The sequence below is a fragment of the Corvus brachyrhynchos genome, unplaced genomic scaffold (assembly GCF_000691975.1).
Source record: "Corvus brachyrhynchos isolate BGI_N302 unplaced genomic scaffold, ASM69197v1 scaffold29, whole genome shotgun sequence".
Classification (NCBI taxonomy): Eukaryota; Metazoa; Chordata; class Aves; order Passeriformes; family Corvidae; genus Corvus; species Corvus brachyrhynchos.
In genome coordinates, this window is record NW_008240033.1 from 2662330 (window position 1) to 2680362 (window position 18033).

The 18033-nt window shown below is 36.8% G+C and overlaps 1 long non-coding RNA gene across 2 annotated transcripts in view; it reads left to right on the forward strand.

The window, feature by feature from the left end:
* The first annotated feature begins 3577 nt into the window (after positions 1 to 3577).
* LOC108449037 overlaps positions 3578 to 18033 on the forward strand; it is a 113900-nt gene continuing 99444 nt past the window's right edge. For both annotated transcript variants that reach the window (XR_001865136.1, XR_001865137.1), the window contains exon 1: positions 3578 to 4181. This is a non-coding gene — a long non-coding RNA (uncharacterized LOC108449037). The remainder of the gene's footprint in view (positions 4182 to 18033) is intronic.

Sequence of the window (18033 nt, forward strand, 5' to 3'; positions counted from 1 at the left end):
CTAAGTTGGCTGTCTAAATTGCTAAAAGGAGATTCTTCTCCTGTCAGTTTTATACCAGTTCTAAAAAATCAAAGCAGGAAAGCTAGAAGTTTTGGAAAAATATTTTATTATTTAGCTTAATGTGAAAATTATAACCAAGCTCTTCAGACTTTGAAAGCTAACTGATCAGGAAGTGATGGAGAATGCTTTTCCCCCATCTAGACATTTTCTTTAATTTAACCTTCTGCAATTTTCAGCCTTTTCCCATCCTTTACTCTATGTATTTATAGATACATTCACATTCATCGCAACTTTCATTTCTAATATAAAAACTATTCTTTTTACTGCATTGCTAGAATTCTTAATATTTCAATATCTTTTTTCCTCTTTTTTTTATTTCCTGACAGGTATCCTATCTGCTGCATGCAACTGTTATCATCCCTTAGTTTAGCAGTCTGCCTCCTGGTTCTGATGAACATTTTTCCCATGAAAAGGTGTAAAAGCTTATGATGCCTTTCAGAAAATAGAAAGAAGCAATCAATTTTTATTAGTAAAGCATCACCATCTGTACTATCTTCCTATAAAACAGACCTTTTCTACATCAGAATTTTGCACCTTATTTTCAAATAGTGTTTTCCTCAGCAGATGTTGAGTGTGAAAAAATGACAGGTTTATTTTGTTATAATCAATGAAGAGGGAGGGAGCAGTGAGAGTTCCCATGTATTACTAATTTTTAGATTGCCAGTCTGCAGTAATGCTAGAGCTGGAGACTGCAGACGGAGCTAGGTGTTATCATAGTAAAACAAAACCCAGATATTCACTTTGCATCTCTTTTGTCTTTTCTGCTAGAGTATCAAAGGACTTGTGTTCAGTCTGCAATTTTCAGCAAATCATTTGCACAACACTGTTAACCAGCAGATACTCTGTGACAATCGCTAAAATCTTATTTTCAGCAAAACATATTTTGCTCCCCTCCACATGCAAACATTTCCACATATGCTTCTGCTGTCACATTTACAAAAGATATAAATTAGTGTAAAATTAACATATGTTCCTGACAGGAGGCAATCCTTCCTAGTAACTTTTCACTAGATTTTCAATTTTTGATACTGAAATCCAATAATACATATCGCAAAGAAGAGACATTGTTTTACCTGCTGTTTGGCTTCTCAGATGTAATCCCTAATAGCTCAGAGGTAATCCCTAATAAGCTAGAAGAGAGTTCCATTGTAAATTTGCCATTGCACTAAAATAGGGTATATCTGGGTATTCCAAGACATTGAACCATATAATTCCATTGCCTATATCCTAAATGCATTGAATCTGAATATTTAGTCTTTTCTCTAGATATACTTTTCTCAAATTTGCATTCTGAAATAAGAAGGAAATTATATAGTAAAACTAGGGACTGAAGCCATTGCATGAGTCCCTAATTCTCAGCAAGGAAATTAAAAAAGGGCTCAATAAAAGGTAAAATAATCAATTTCCAGTCACTAAGGGCTATAAACAATCTAAAGACACTACTGAATATCATTACTGCATAAAGTCATCATTAAGGACTTAGCTGAGCACCTAAGAAGCTGCTATCCTGTTAGAAAACTGATTAGAAGAATTAAGAAGTCACAAATATGGCATTAATTAATGTTAAATGTGTGTTAGCAGTCAAGTGTTCACCTGCAATTTTGTCTGTACCATTATGGTATTTATGGCTCTGTGAGGATTCAAGAATGCAGTTAATTGTCTCAAAACCCTGACACAAAGGGGGATGTTCTCATAAAATAAGGTACCACAACAGGCACAGATGGCAAACAGGAAGGTGTAAATTTCAGGCCTACATGGAGGTGAAAAGTTTGGAATGAGCACACTGGACAGGATTCCACTGTGCAAACTGTGGGAAAAGTGCAGACAGCAACAAGAAAATGCCAGGCCTGGTGAGGCAGATCTGGGTAGTCTGTCTGGACAAAAATTCCCACTTCGGGAAGCTGTGAGTAAAGGAAGAAACTGCTTATACTCATGCCATTCAAAGTTAAGGGATTGGTGCCTTTGCCTCATGGATTTGGATAGTATAAAAGCGGTACTGCCAGAAGAACACTTTGGGATCCCCACCACCAAGAAGACAAGGGCCAGCAGGACACTGCAGGGACCCACGTGGGATGTCCTTTGCTTAATCTCTCCCCCCCATCTCCTCTCTCTCTTCCTCACCCCACCCCCTACCCCTTTCCTATGTCTGTCTCTCTCTACCTCACATTTGCTGTTAAATGAAATCTGTTCTATTGACTTCAGCATATGGTCTCATTTGCATCTTAATTCAGGCAGAGGCATCTCTTAACAAGTGGATCCTAACATTATTTCAGTGTATCATAACATTATTTTGGTGTCAGAAGTGGGATAATAACAAGCATGAGCTTCACATTTCAGTCCTCATCAGTGAATAAGCTGAGGCTCAGCTGAGTCTCAGTTTACTTGAATATAAACTGCCCCATGTAAACCATGGGGACAATTTACATATAAGTCCAAGTTAATGAAGGGCTCATCAAAGAGAGATACCACTTTCATGATGCAATGTCTTCCTCAAAACTAAGGCCCAAACTGTAACAGAATAAGGAAGCCACAGGTAGAGAAACTTACCCATTAATTCTCACTGCCATTTTCTGAATTTATTCTTACACTTCCAGTACAAATCATTCTTTACTCTGGGTGAAAACTATAAAAGCCTACACTATATTTTACAAATGTTTCAGCACATTTTTTGAAAAAGCCAAGGTTAGCCATGCTTTTCCTGCAATTTCTCCCTTCCTCCAGCCCACCTTCCCCACCCCAAGGTCCAGGTAAACAATTTAAGGTAATGTCTTCCAGTGAAATTTTTGTTAGTTCCCGCTCTCATGAAGCCCTGTGTGAAAGCTGCACCCATTTAGTTGGTACTAAATAGAATCTAATAATCTCCTTTCTCCCTAGCAGCAGCAGCAACATCTTCCAGCTTGGTTTGCTGCTGTTCTTACACAAAGCATCCAAAATACAGAGAAGGTGGAAAGACAGAGGGAACAAAGCAGAAGCAGTTTTCACTGGTGAAAGCAAAGGCAAAAATGAGAAAAGGAAAAAAGAACTGCAGTTAGAACTGATGCTAAATGATACTGTACTTTCTGTCTGTACCCTGTGTCTTCCATTCCCCCTCAAACACTGATGCCACTCATCACTTAGTGAAGTAAATGGTTTATTAATAAACTAGACTAATTTGCTTGCTTAACTTTACTTGTTGCAAGTAATCTTATACCTAGTTGTCCTGTAAACAGGCAGCAGAATCATTTGTCATTCTATAGCCACATATAAAAAGGAAAGGAAGCTAAAACAGAGGAAGATATTATCTACTCAAACAGAATGGAAAAAGGTGGAGCTTTACTGAGGTCTCTGAACACAAGCCTGCTTAAAGCTACCAAGGCTGGATTGAGCTACTCTGCTCTTGTTAAAGAAAAAACTTGTATTTCTGAGTTAGGAGTATTCAGAGATCATTTGCCATTTCAGACCTCCTCTGAATTGTTCTGATCTTTTCCCTTGAAATTAAAAATATTACCATAAAATCTTCCTTCTGAAACATAGAAGTTTGGCATATCCCTGGTGAATCAAAAATTCAGATGAGAGCATTCATCAGCTGGCTTCACTCTATTATTTTGTTATTAAAACCAACAATACTGGAAAAAAACCTTGTTATTTAAATAAGTAAAATAATGACTTAATATTATCATCCCTTTGTAATTATTGATGTGAGATTGCTAAATTCTAAGGTGCCATCAACAAATGTAAAAAAGGATGTTCTTCATACCAAAAAGAGCTTCCTGGTGCCCATTCTGTTGTCTCGGAATTAATTCCAGAAGTAAGACATTCCTTTAATTAGCTATACCAATTGGGAATTTGTTCTGCTTCAAAAACATTTCTGATCCCATAAAATGCAGATGATCTTTGTTGATTCTTCTTTTATCTTTTTGCAACCCAACAGATCTCAGCTGAGGCTTCTTGTATGGAGCAGTTCTGACTAGACCAAAATGAAGAGAAGGACAAGGTGGCAGCAGTCCATCACTGGTGTTACTATAGCTTACATACATGCAACTGCCTCCAAAACCCAATTACCCCAGGCTTTAACATCACTTAAAACCGCAGGAAGTCCAACAGTCTATGTTGCTGTTGACGTGTTCTGGCTTTTGTCTGAGGTAATTTTCAGTTTGTTGTTGGCCGTTAATATCTGACTAACCTTTAAGGAGAGACTAACCTTTAAGTTATTGGGCAGCTATAAGCTGCAGTACTTTTTTCTTAGCTGTTGGCAGATCTGAAATAGATGCTATGTCACAATTAATACAACATGATGATGACACTTCCCCAGGGCATTCCCAAACAGTATATTCAAAGTTCGCATTGTTTAATGGAACAATTAATGCAACAATTTTGGCTCATATATCTTCACTTGTAAATCATGAAGTCATTAACCTTAAAAAAGCCAACCTGTTGTTATTCATCATGCTCATCAGAAGGGCTTGATACTGCAATAACAGAATACCTCACAGTATTAAATGTTTGAATGCCCAAATGAAACCTGATAAATACAACCTTAAAATGCACTGGGAGTATTTTGTAAAGAACAAAGGCAAGGCAGAAGGATATAAAAAAGAAAAAGGCAAAAAACTCCCTGGTAATATTAAACATAAAAAAATGGAAGGTGCTGATGGTGATCTTTGTGCATTATAACAAAAACCAGATATGTAAAGTACAGGAAATGTAGGTAAAAAGAGTATCTTGGCTCAAAATAATAAGTTGAATCAAATAGCTAGGGGGTATAGACAATATGTGTAAGTATTCTCTTGTGACTGAGCAAAACAGGCATGAAGACAAATATGATTCAGTAGCCAGAGTATGCTGTGTTTGTCACATTATAAAGCAGTGCGAGACAATGTTGGGAATGATCTTCTATTACAGTAATTAGTGAGAATTTTGGCCAGAAAATTTTGGTCGTAAGAACTAAATCTCTTAATTATAATGTAGCTTCTACCTTACCTCTTATCAGGTAGAACTCCTTTTTACTGAAAATGCCTAATCACAGCGCAGGTTTTCTATTTCAGTTGCTTTCCTAATGATGAACTAATTCTTATTGTGTTTTGTCTGCCAATAGTTTTTGATTTATATATTTAAAAAGGACTAAATAATTCCCAAATGAAATAATTAGAAGCATAACAACACATAAGAAAAGCAATTAGAATTTTTTTCAGTAAGTGGATGGATAAAAAAACCCTCGAATACTGTAAAGAATTTAGGGACTACTTAACAGCATTCTGATAAATAATTTCAGAACTAAATGACCAGAATAAGGTTTAAAAAAAAAAAAAAAAGGTTCAAAAGAAATGAGCAGATCAGTACAGGGATGTATGTCTTTTACATACAAAAATGTCAAAGGTGGAAGTGACTGTACTCCACACTGGTCTGAGGGGAAACAAAGCTCTGAAAGCGAAAGTAAAATGCCTTGATCATACTTTTCATTTTATCTCCCCTACTCATCAACTGTCAGCATTATCTAATTTCATGCTCATAAGGCTATACTGGTCGTACACTTAGCTGAAACAAAATCTTGAATAGCAAGTTCTAGAGGACACAGAATACTATTTAAACTTACTGGCCCAGATCAGCAACTGGCATATATCACTGAAGTTCTGCTTAAATCAACACAACTTAGGTATCTGACTCAGATTTCCAGAGGGAAATGGTCATATATCTATGAATATCAGCCTGACATTGTCTCCTGGTTTATAGGAAAGGTCTATAATTGAGAACACTCCCAATTTAGGTATTTTAAACTTTCTGAGATACTGGCTCAAGTTAAAAGTACATCTGCTACTATCTATAATAGCACTTGGCAAACTTATCTCAACAAAAATAGCAGATTTAATATTTCATGTGAAATGGTGGTTTGCAGCAGTTCAAGGCAGGATAATCCCCATAGTAGTAGGAGAGAACTAATATGTGAGTTTCATTACAGGTTAATTATGTGCAATAATCATAAACAGATCTTATTTTAAGCTATATATTTCATAATATTTGGTGCTCTACCAGCACTGATCTTCCACACTTGCTCCGATCTAATTTGTCCATGTGTCTTAGTTAAATAATGTGTGAAAAAATAAAGTATATAAAGTATAACCATCACCCATAGACATCCAAGCAGACTGGATTTTTGTCTCCCACATCTCTTATCACCAACAGATTAATAGAATTCACTTCACAAAACATATGGGGAGTGTGGGGTGTAAATTAAACCAGCGTTGCATACATAGCTCCTTTTCTTGGCAGTTCCCAAATCTGTTATTGAAACCCTTGGTCTAAGTACTTAATCTGCGTTAGAAGGCACAGTGAGAAAGACCCCTTTGTGGGGTTAAAGCCATAGGACTTTTTGTTGCATTAGCCAGTTGTACCACACAGTTCTGCTTTGGCAAAGTAATTTAGCATTACACTAATTATAAATAAATGGTTTCAGAAAAAGAGGCCCTTCCCAGTGTTCTTCAGTGATTTCACTAAATTTCAACCAGAGTGTCAGAGAGTTTTCTCCAGCCCAGCATTGGCTTGGTAACAGTATTGTAATGATTGTGCATTTGGAAAAGTTGTGTTGTTCTTGCAAGTGACTTTCTACATTTTCAAGCACCCATGAAATTAGATTAGAGGCATAATGCAGACCTACTCTCTTCAATGGAGTAGGATGCAAAACAAGTATTGATTTGGCATACTGCAGTGCTGTGCATGCAGTCCACCTCAGTCTGGAAAATATCTGGATTACCTTAAAGCAGAACTGCCTGTTCTGCTAACACAAACATTTTCTTTCTGGCCAGCTTAGTGTGCGGTATCAACACTGGTAGGTCCACACATCTGAAAACCTGCAGATACAGCCTAGATCTGCTTATCAGGGCACCAGTCCTGGGCAGGGCAGGATGAGTTCAGGCTCTAAGTCAAAGACATTCTGGGCTGGTGAGGGAGCATCAGAACACCAAGAACCCTGGAGCCAAGAGCCAACAAAATGCTGCTGGGTTCCCTGGACCAGAAACATGGAGCTGGAAGTCTCCATTTTCCTGTAAAAGTTTAAGATCTTCCGAGGAGATTCTAATTTGACAAATGAAGTATTTCAATAAGTATGTTTCCAAACCTGGTCAAAACTTAGAACCCCATAAGTATAAAACAAAAACAGATGTTAATTCTTAAACAGAAGTTTTGGTCTGGACATCCATATTTTTGATATACATTCCTCTACTTTGCCTGTTAAAATAAACAAAATGTAACCACTGATAAATATGTGCCCCAAAGAAAAGTGAGAGGCAAGTAAATAAAAAAGAACTATAAAATTCAATGTGTAAAGGTGTTAAAATGGAAAGACAAAATCAGAAGTTAAAGAACAAATATTCACAGTTTATAAAATATAATAAACATACATAATAAAACATCCATTTCACCACATTTTCTAGTATTTCTTGTGTTTATGGTGGCAATAAATATTATTTGTATTCTAATTATTATAGTGCCTCAGAGATACAATTTCATAACAGCATGGGTGATATTTAGATATTAGTTTGTTATATATTTATTTATTTTAATGGCAATGACTTTGATCTTTCTTCTTGTTCATGGCTTGGAAATTTTACTCCTAAACAGCTATTGTGTGGGATTCATCATTCCCATTTATTTTACTCATATTTATATATGTTTGCTCTTTTAGGACTGCAGGATACTTCTACTAGAATGTGCATACCATGGGTATATAGTATGATTTATGTTTTGTTTTCACTGTGCAACTGTCTTTAGTAAACTCCTAATTCCAAAATTGCTTCCACTTTTGATTTCCAGTTTGTTTCCTCAATGTCATTAGAATTAAAATAAAAAGTAATCATTTATTACAGTTAAAATGCTATACAGCTATGTAAAGAGAATGATCAAATATAAATATAAATTCTATACTATGTTGTAGGAAAATGTATAAAATTGTATAAAAATATGGACAGTGTTTCAAAGGCAACTCAGAGCAATGACATACTCAGAATCTGATGAAATTCCACTGCAGCAAAAGCCCATTTATACTTCTGAAAAAGTTTCACCTTTGTGAATGTCACAGAGAACCTACATCTGCTCTTTTTTCATGCTCATGAATGTGTTAACTTCACAAGCAGTTCTACTGATTTCCTATTCCCTTGAGAAATTCTCTCCAAAAGTGCCTCATTCCTCCTATATTCAGCTGTCTCCTTCTAAATATCTCCGTATCATCTCCTATTTGCTACCCAGCTGCTCAAATTTTGGAAATCCTGCCAACTTCATAATATGCCTTGTTTCTTAGGACAAGTCTTGAATTTCCCTTTTGGTTTTTTTTCCATACATCTGCATTCATTTGCTCTTCTATGTCCTTTGGACTGCTTATACTGAAAATGGTAAATTCTAATAGGTATTTTACATTCTGGCTACCTTGTTTTGCCCTGTAAAATCTATGGATGTTCATGTCTGATGATGGCAGTCTCTGACTTACCTATCAGTGTTTTAGAGATTATGATGATCAGTTTCTGTAAGATAGGACTTTGCATACTTGAGGAAATAATGGGAAGTTAGTGGATAGCTCAAGCAGTTTCTGAAATCTTGAAGATACTGGCATTAAAAACAGAATAACTATAATAAGTTTAACAAATAAATTGATCATAAATTTTAATGAATCTGTTGAACAATAGTGTATTTTCTTCTATGATAAACATAAAACCCCACTAGTCATGTGTATTAAAAAAAAAAAAAATAAAAGGGCCAAAGCCCAACTAGAACTTAATCTGGCTACTGCAGTTAAAGAAAATAAAAAATGTTCATATAAATATATTAGTAGCAAAAGTAGCACTGACGAGAATCTTCATCATTTATTGGATGCAGGGGAAAACATAGTCACACAGAAGGAAGAAAAAGCAGAGGTACTTAATGACTTTTTTGCCTCGGTTTTTAATAACCAGACCAGTTGTTCTCAGGGTACCCAGCCCCCTGAGCTGGGAGACAGGGACAGGGAGCAGAATGATCCATAATACCCCATAATCCAAGGGGAAATGGTCAGAGACCTGCTACACTGCTTATATACACAGGAGTCTCAGGTCAGATGGGATGCACCCAAGGGCCCTGAAAGGGCAGTCAGAAGAGCGCACTGAGACTCTTTCAGTCATTTACCAGAGGTCCTAATTGACTGGAAATTAGCAGATGTAACACACACCTAAAAGAAGGGTGGGAAGGACGATCTGGGGAACTGCAGGACTTTCAGCCTGACCTCAGGACCAGGGGAGGTCATGGAGCAGATCATCTTTAGTGCCATGATACCACACATGCGGAGCAACCAGGCCATCAGGCACACGCAACACAAGTTTAGGAAAGGCAGGTCTGCCTTTACTGACCTGATCTCCTTCTATGACAAGGTAACCTGCATAGTGAATGAGAGAAAGGCTGTGGATGTAAAGTCTACCTGGACTTTAGTAACACCTTTGGCACTGGTTTCTACAGCATTCTCCTGGAGAAACTGGCTGCTCATGGCTTGGATGGGCACGTTGAGGAATACATTTAGTGCAGGTAGTTCAGTTTGCAAGTTGCCATGCAAGCTGAAAGTTGAGCTTAGGTGGGCAGGAGCCTGAGCCCAAGACTGAGCCCCAGGCCGTGAGCCACCAACCTTTTTGTGCAAAGGGCACAGGGACCTGTGGCACTGGCCAGGGGGCAGGAGCCAGGACTGCAGACTTTCTGCACCTAGACTTCAACAGTATACAAGCCCAGGCGTTCCTTTGTTTGTGGTCCCTCCCAGAAGCACCCAGCTTAAGCTGTTATTTTGTTATTTAGTTATTGCATCAAGATTTAATTATTTTAAGGAAAGAGATGTCTAGGACTCTGCTATGGGAAACCCGGGCTCAAACCAGTAAAAGAATCTGGTCTGACTGCGTGAGATGTAGCTACAAACAGGGCATTATCTGCAAACAGGCCTCAGTCCTAGCTCAGGCAGTGCAAGTGTGACTACCAGAGGAAATGGTGGGACAGGGAAGTTTCCTTAACACATGCACTTCATTGAATAAAAATCCTGCTGGGTGGCCAGGTCCAGAGATTTGTTGTGAATGGAGTTATATTCAGCTGGCAGCCAGCCACAGGAGGTGTTCCTCAGAGATAAGTATTTCATCCAATCCTGTTTACTACCTTTACCAATGATCTGTACAAGGGGTTGAGTGCACCTTCAGTATCAAGCTGGGTGGGAATATTGATCTGCTGGAGAACAGGAAGGCTCTGCAGAGGGATCTGGGCAGGTTAGATCAATGGACCAAATATGACGTATGAGGCTGTATGAAGTTCAACAAGGCCAAGTGCGAGGTCCTGCACTTGGGTCTCAACATTCCCAGGAAACTCTACAGGCTGGGAGCAGAGTGACTGGAAAACTGCCCAGCAGAAAAGGACCTGGGGGAACTGGTTGGCAGTGGCTGAATATGAGCCAGCATGTGGCCAGGTGGCCAAAAATGCCAATGAGATCCTGGGTTAGATCAGAAATATTGTGACCAGCAGTACCAGGGAAGTGATCACCCCTCTGTACTCAGCACTGGTGAGGCCAAACCTCAGATTCTGTGTTCAGTTTTGTCGCCTCACTGCAAGAATGAAACTGAGGTTCTGGAAAACATCCAGAGATGGGCAAAGAAGCTGGTGAAGGATCTGGACCACAAGTCTGATGAGGAGTAGCTGAGGGAGCTGGCAGTGTTTAGCCTGGAGAAAAGGAGGGTCGGGGGGACCTCATTGCTCTCTACAACTACCTGAAAGGAGGCTGTAGCCAGGTGGTGGTTGGTCTCTTCTCCCAGGTAAGAGGCAACAGTACAGGAAGAATTGACCTGCAGTTGCAGCAGGGGAGCTTTCGATAGGATATTAGGAAATATTTCTTCACTGAAGTGTTTTCAAGCATTTGAAGAGGCTGCCCTGGGAAGTGGTTGGGTCATCATCCTGGATGAGGTATTTAAAAGATGTGTAGATGTAGTACTTAGAGACATGGTTTAGTGGTGGGCTTGGCAGTCATAGGTTTATAGTTGGACTTGATGATTTTAAGTATCTTTTCCAATCTAAGTTATTCTGTGATTCGGTCTAGCTGAGAGACAATGTGTGTTTACTGCAAGATTTCAGTGAAAATACCAAAATCTAGATTAACAGGAAAGATGAGAGTCTAGAAAACTGTATTTGTCTTAAGTTCAGAGTTTTTTTTGTTTTCTGGAAGAATTATTTCATGGATCATTAATTTGAATATCAGCCTTTTTACAAGGTTTTATTTCCTAGACATTCCTACTTACTTCAGAGATGGTCTATGTTCAGCATGATAGCTCTGAATGTGCAGGATGGGATATTAGTTTCTGTGCATAGTCTTCTGCTTTCTATAAAAAAGAATAAATCATGTCGGAGAAAAAAAAAGTTATGACTTAATGTGAACCTCAGAATTAAACCAAAGTGTTTTGTGATGGGTGTTTGAACACAGCTAAGAAACAGTTTTCGAAGTTAAATGGAACTTTCTTTTCTTAGACTTTACCACAGTGATTTAATAATATGATACTTTAATGAGCAGAAATGTTCTGAAGCACATAGAAACAGAATAAGTAGTCACAGTTAGCAGTCTTTTCAGTACATAAAGCCACTTTGGATATTAAGCCATTGTCTGGGGTAAAAAAGCATAATCTGCAAAATATGTAAATTATTCTTTGCTGTGCGAATTAATGATTGGCTTAGAAAAAAGCTTGAAATTGTAATGGAATAATCCTACATATAGAATTTTACAAGTTGAAAAAGGCTTAAACTTTACAATTTAATTTCCAAGAAACTGGGTAAAATTTTCCTTGGGATATAGAAAATAATTTTCAGAGACTCACAATGAGTTTTCAAGATACTTTGCTATCCTGATTGCTTCTAGATTTTTGAGCTCAAGAAATTCTAACAATTCAGAAAGTTCAGTGACCCAACTATTCTATTTAAAATACACTTCACAAATATTGGAATATCTTCCCCTGAATCATAACAAATTATCATGAATATTAGCCTGAATTGATAGTTAAATGCATCCAATCTGTTTTTTAATGTTTAAACCTCTTATAACTGAGCTCAGGAGCTCACTTTCCATGGGTCTATTAACTGCAGCAAGGTGAGTCATTTTCTCTGGCAAAATCTATTCAAGGTGTCAAAATTCCAAGAGAGAGAGCACATGTTAAAATCCCATGATAGCATGGGTCATTAATTACTTCCAAGGAGCACGGCCTGCTAACTACATGAGAGGAGCAGAAAATAAGTTGGATGTATTCCTTCTTGATTAATATGCTCTGAGATAAGTTTTGGTCGGAATGTTCTTCCAGAGCCTTTCTGATGAAGCCCATTTATTTGCCACTACCCCACATAAATCTATATCTTTTAGAGATCTCGGAGGAGTTCCCTAATGACAGAATTGGGGTTACTACCTGCAGGTAGTAACAGTAACAACCAGATTGACCCAGGCTTTTCTGCAGAATAAAGCCAAAATTATAATTTGACTGACTCGAAGAGTATGTAGAATAGAGTTTCTATATAGCTATCAGTATTGATATCTAAATCAGTACAGAATCAGAGTTTCATAGAGAGATGATAGACCCTCATTTTTCCTGTCTCATGGAGAGACTGAACCATCAAATCCCCAAAGGCACAGCTTTTGTGCAAAACAGGACAAAGCCACACATATTTCACAGCCCCAAAACAAAGTAAAAGTGACATCCTCTTCACTTGAGTCAGATTGATTCAGGAGTTTAGGCTTCTGAAAAAATACCAGCTAAAGGAACTAGATTTTCTCAAAAAAAGTCATCTTAGAATTTGGTCCTGCTCAAACAAGATGAGAGAACTTTGAAAACAACAGAACCCCAAAATGTGCAATGCTGTGACAAATTACCCGGCGCCAAACTGAAATAGTTTTTCCTGTATCCATCATTACTCACTGCAATGAGCAATGGCATAATCAATCAGCTAGACAAATAAACATTAAGAATAGTTCAAATGGCCTTAGAGAAGATTTAAGAAAGATACTGGTTGGTATTTTATGCCAGCTTGCTCATTTAATATTCTAGAACACCTACAAGACCATAGTAATTTATATTAATTGACTCATTTCCATGGCATCTTTCTGAAGGCAATCATGGGATTCAAGGCTATGATTAAATCAAGTAGCAAGCACAAACAGATATTCTTAACCAACACAAGATAACTGGCCCTTATTTTCTGAGCTGTTGCGTATCACAGAGGAAGCTGGCATCAAAATACCCTGGCTACCCAAAGACTGAAAATTTGCAGAAATTACTAAAATGGCAATGATTAGTCTAGTCATTCAGGTTTTGGGGCACCAGTGACTGCACTTATTTGCCCATCCAGATCTACAGCTGCAGTATAAATGCCTGAAGTAAGTACAGATCTGAATATGTGTGCTCAAAGCAGCCCACATCTTTCAAAAAAATCAGCAGCTTTATTCTGCTTTAAAAAAAAATCTCTGATGGTATTCTAAAGTAGATCTAACATGAGTATAATACAAAAATCTGTTTAATATTTAGAATATAAAGTGACAGTTTAAAGTCATCACTTAATAGGATTAGCTACATTTTTTCAAATGCAAATGACATAATCTAAAATCTTAGATAGTATAATATTGACTTTGTATCATTTACATGCCTGCATAGAAGGAAAATGATAGATGTTCCAAGATTTGTATTGGTGAGTCCACAAGCAGTGTTAACTCTAACATCATCTTGAGGTTGTGAGAAGTTCTGTATATTGGAGGGTACTGACATTGAAATGTAATCGAAGCACAACCTCTGCCTATATATTCTCTAGAAAAATTCAGTATTTCTTTGGGATTTTATTTTACCTCTTTCTCAAGTTCAGTCTTATTTCTGTAGTATGTAGAAAGAAACAGTTTAATTTATTTACTTCAAGCTCTGCAACAAGCTGGCCTCAGTAAGATAGTACCAGTTATCTAATGACAAATTCTCTTGCGCTTATTTGACAACAGGTCTGATGAGGACCTAGAAAAATATGGTTGCTTTACTAATAAGATTAAAATTCTTATCTCTCCAAAATCAAAGAAACAGAACACAGAATTCAACTTAGTATACATTGTGAAAACATAGCAACTTTGATTTCTGAAAAGTCCTGAGTAGAGGCAGATGACACAGAATGTAGCTTGAATGACAAATTCCAAAACAGGTTAAGAAAATTAATAATGGTAAAAAGGTGTGGGGATTTGAGGTTGTTTTTCTCCAGGAAATAGTTAAAAAATGGTTTACACTGTGTATAACTCAAATGTCTACATTTTATAACTCTATATAAGCTTCAAGAACAAAAGGACTCCCCAGTAATATACCTCAGACTTAACAGACACTGAGATTAAGCAACAATCAAAGATTAATTGATAACTTAGCTCCTCCCTTCTTTTGGCTATATTTCATTTATAGAAGATTTTCTGCAGTCTGATACTCTGTGACAGCCATCCAGAAACTAAATTAGTATCTTGTCTTACATTGCCAGTGCCAGAACATAAAGAGCAGGATGTATCTTGTAGGAAAACATGCTGTTTTGTGCATTATATGCCTATGAGTGTTTCAATTCTCATATTCTTCACAGGACTTTTCCACAACATTAATAACTAGATAATATCAATTAAACATTAAGGCTCATAGAGAAAATCCCGAATTTTATTGGAAAAAAGCATAATGCTCCAACCAATGATCCAGTCCAAGCTTAGTGCCATACCTAAAACATGAAAAAATCTTAACTAGTGTTTTATTTCTTAATAATCTGTAAAGCTCTGCATTTGAATTGTTAATAAGATTATTTTATGCATAATAATGAATCAAAATTTCAACACATTGCAGCTGTGGAAAACTTCCTATTTCAGGTATATGAAAGCAAATCCTGTAAGTTACGCTTAATTTCTAGAATTTTGTAGTGGACATAAGTCACTGAACTGGAAAATTAATTGACAATTCATTAATCTTAATAAGATATATTTCCCATGTTTGTCTGATAGACAGAAATTTCAGGGACTTGCATGCCACCATTCATTTCAAACATAATACTATACCTCCAAAGGTCTTCATTTATTTTTGTGCTAAAAGCCATCACTGATGAACTGAATTCAATGATTTTACCATTTTCAGTTTTAGACAGATGCAGTGGAATAAATCCAATGACTTTAAATAGTGAAATACAACACCTAGTGAAAGTAGGATGAAGGTTGTTTCAAGGAACAGATATCTTGAACCATCTGTGTGGGAGATTGATATTTTTTCTCTTTAACTATACTGGTAATTAATTGCATCAGTAGCCAGAAGAATTCCACATTCTCTGCAGAATGTGAAGCAGCATCTCAGCAGACAACTTGTTCTCTGAGACAAGTCAAATTCCTTGGGAAAACTTGACTGCACATGATTATTTACAACACTCCCAGGCTGGCTGGTTGTTTTTGTTCTATTTCGTTCAGTCCCCAGTGACTCAGGATATTGTCACTGTTGCCTGAAATTATAAATTCCATATTGACCAATTATTTTTTAAAATCTCTTTTAGGTATGACTCTTATAATTAGGAAGCTTTCTTTTATAAAAGCAGGCAATTTACATGCGAGGCAGGACTCCTCCAGATATGTACACCCACATTTTCAACCATCTCTGTATCATCCTTGTTTATCCAGAGTATCTGCATACATTTTTGCATTGCAAACATTTTGTGACTTCCTTGTGTATTGCAGCTGTTGTTGGAACTAGCAGCAGTACAAAGGTGGCAGTATTTTGGTCCATTTTGCTTGGAGCTATAAATATAAATATAAATATAAATATAAATATAAATATAAATATAGCTCTGCATATATGTGTGTTACAAGTGTGAGAATTTAATCTTGAGGCCTAGATGTGCAGAGAGTGGGATGTAATCTTCCCTCTTTTTTTGCCAAAGTTCTTAAACCAATGACCTGAGTTCATCCTACCTTCTCTTAGGTGCTTAACAGAGACAATTAATTTAGAAGCTTGGTACTGAAAGTGTCTCCTATGGAGAGTTATAGACATCTTGACAGAATGATTCATATCTTACACAAGCTGACTCACTTTTTGGAAATTAATATCTTTTTGCAGTAATGATGGAGAGAAGCCTAAGGTGAACAGATTCCTAACTTAGGCAGCCAGCTAAAGACTCAAAATTAGATGAGTGAAGTTAAGTTCACATAATTCATTTCTAGCTATCTAAAGAGGTCTCAATCAAAATTGTCTCATACTGTTATCGCAAAAATGAGGGCATTTTTAAAATCCAGGAATAGATTTAACACAATTTGAACAAGGTATTTCTGTTTTTGAGAATATTTTTTAGCTCTAAAATTCCTGACACTTTTAGTGATGAAAAGGTTTCCTTTTTTTTCTTTTCTAGTTTCAAAAACTTGGATGAGAGAAAGAACAGTACTTTAGTCGTGGAAGTCCTACCATTGCCTCCAGTATATATCAGTGATTCAAAAGTCTCTGAGCTGTCAAAGTGATGAAATGAAAGTAGAAGAGCTAAAAAGGAGAATAGTATCAGGGGACTGAGTGATTTCTCATTTAGAACTGTAGAGTTGAGAGTAAGGTTTAAATACTTGAAAGCAGGAAAAGAGGGACTAATCCTTGATAAGATGTGCATAGGTACAGGTAAAGACAAAAGGATAAAATCATAGGAAAGAGAACTTTTCTGAGAAGTTGTTCTAGAGTACATTTGGTTGACCATCTCTGGTTACTGGCAGTGCTACAACTCTGGCTCTAATGTCACAGCCTTTCTTGTTCAACTTTCCAGGGAAAGTTGAGTTGAGCACCAGAAATGTCATAAAGATTCAAGGCTGTTTTTAAGGTTCAATATTATGCTCGACCTTTCGATACAAGACCCTGTATATGAGCAAGCAACAAATGTTACTATGGATAGGAGTCAAGGTATGGAGATATACTGTTCAAGCTTTTCCCCCCTTGCAGTCCTAACTTGAAGCCCATTTGCCCTTGATTTGTAAGAGGAGACAGTGCAGTGTTAGTTCAGATTGCATGGTTACTCTAAAAGATGTGTGAATGTAAAAATTTATGCAAGGACCTGCAGTTATTTGCATCTATATTCAAAACCGCATTTTAAACTAATTTTTGGATCATTGTAAGAATTTCCAGACCACCTTTTGCTTACGTTTGTCCATAACGATCTGTAGGATAAGATTTTTAAATAAAACTACAAATTTTAACACCAAACTGGCAAAGAACTCACTGTGAAGCACAGTTCAAAGCAGTTGCAGAAAGATCCTGAAAAAAAGAAAAAAACAACCAACCAACCAAAGTAAAACACTTGCAGTAGAGGTTGAAAATACATGCTTTTATTCCTTATTCTGTTACTCTGAATTATAAGGGAAAAATCAAAACCAAATAAAAGAGCAAATCAAAATTCAACTTACTTTTAATTCAGTGCTTTAAAGCAAACACTCTCTTCATCCAAGCAGCAGTGTTTCTTCTCTTAAACACATGTATGAGACTATTTTGGTTCTCTACTGGCTGGTCTTTTATAAAATAGCTATATTATTTTACAATTTTTCTTACAGATTCTTCTCACAACTCATCATTTAAAACAATCAATTCCCTTCTGTAAATGCATTCACTAAATCTTGGATTTTACATTCCCCATTACTTAGTATGTAGATGATGTAGGCTATTCAGGACATACTTTTTTGCCTTCTTGTCTTTAATCTAATAGTATAGAAACAGACTTAAACAAAATTATAACCTTCTAACCGGAAACTTTCTGAGAAACTAAACTATTATCATCTCCCTATACTTGCATACTCCCATACAGCAGTGTGTGTCATAAATTGATGAGAGCTAATTCTTGGGACACAAACTAATTATATTGTCACATCTAGCATGCATCTGTGATTATCTAAGAATTTAAAATCTTATTTACTATTTTCCTCATCTTTCCAAATTTAGGCCTTCTGTAATGGGAAGACAAATGCACTGCAAAGGC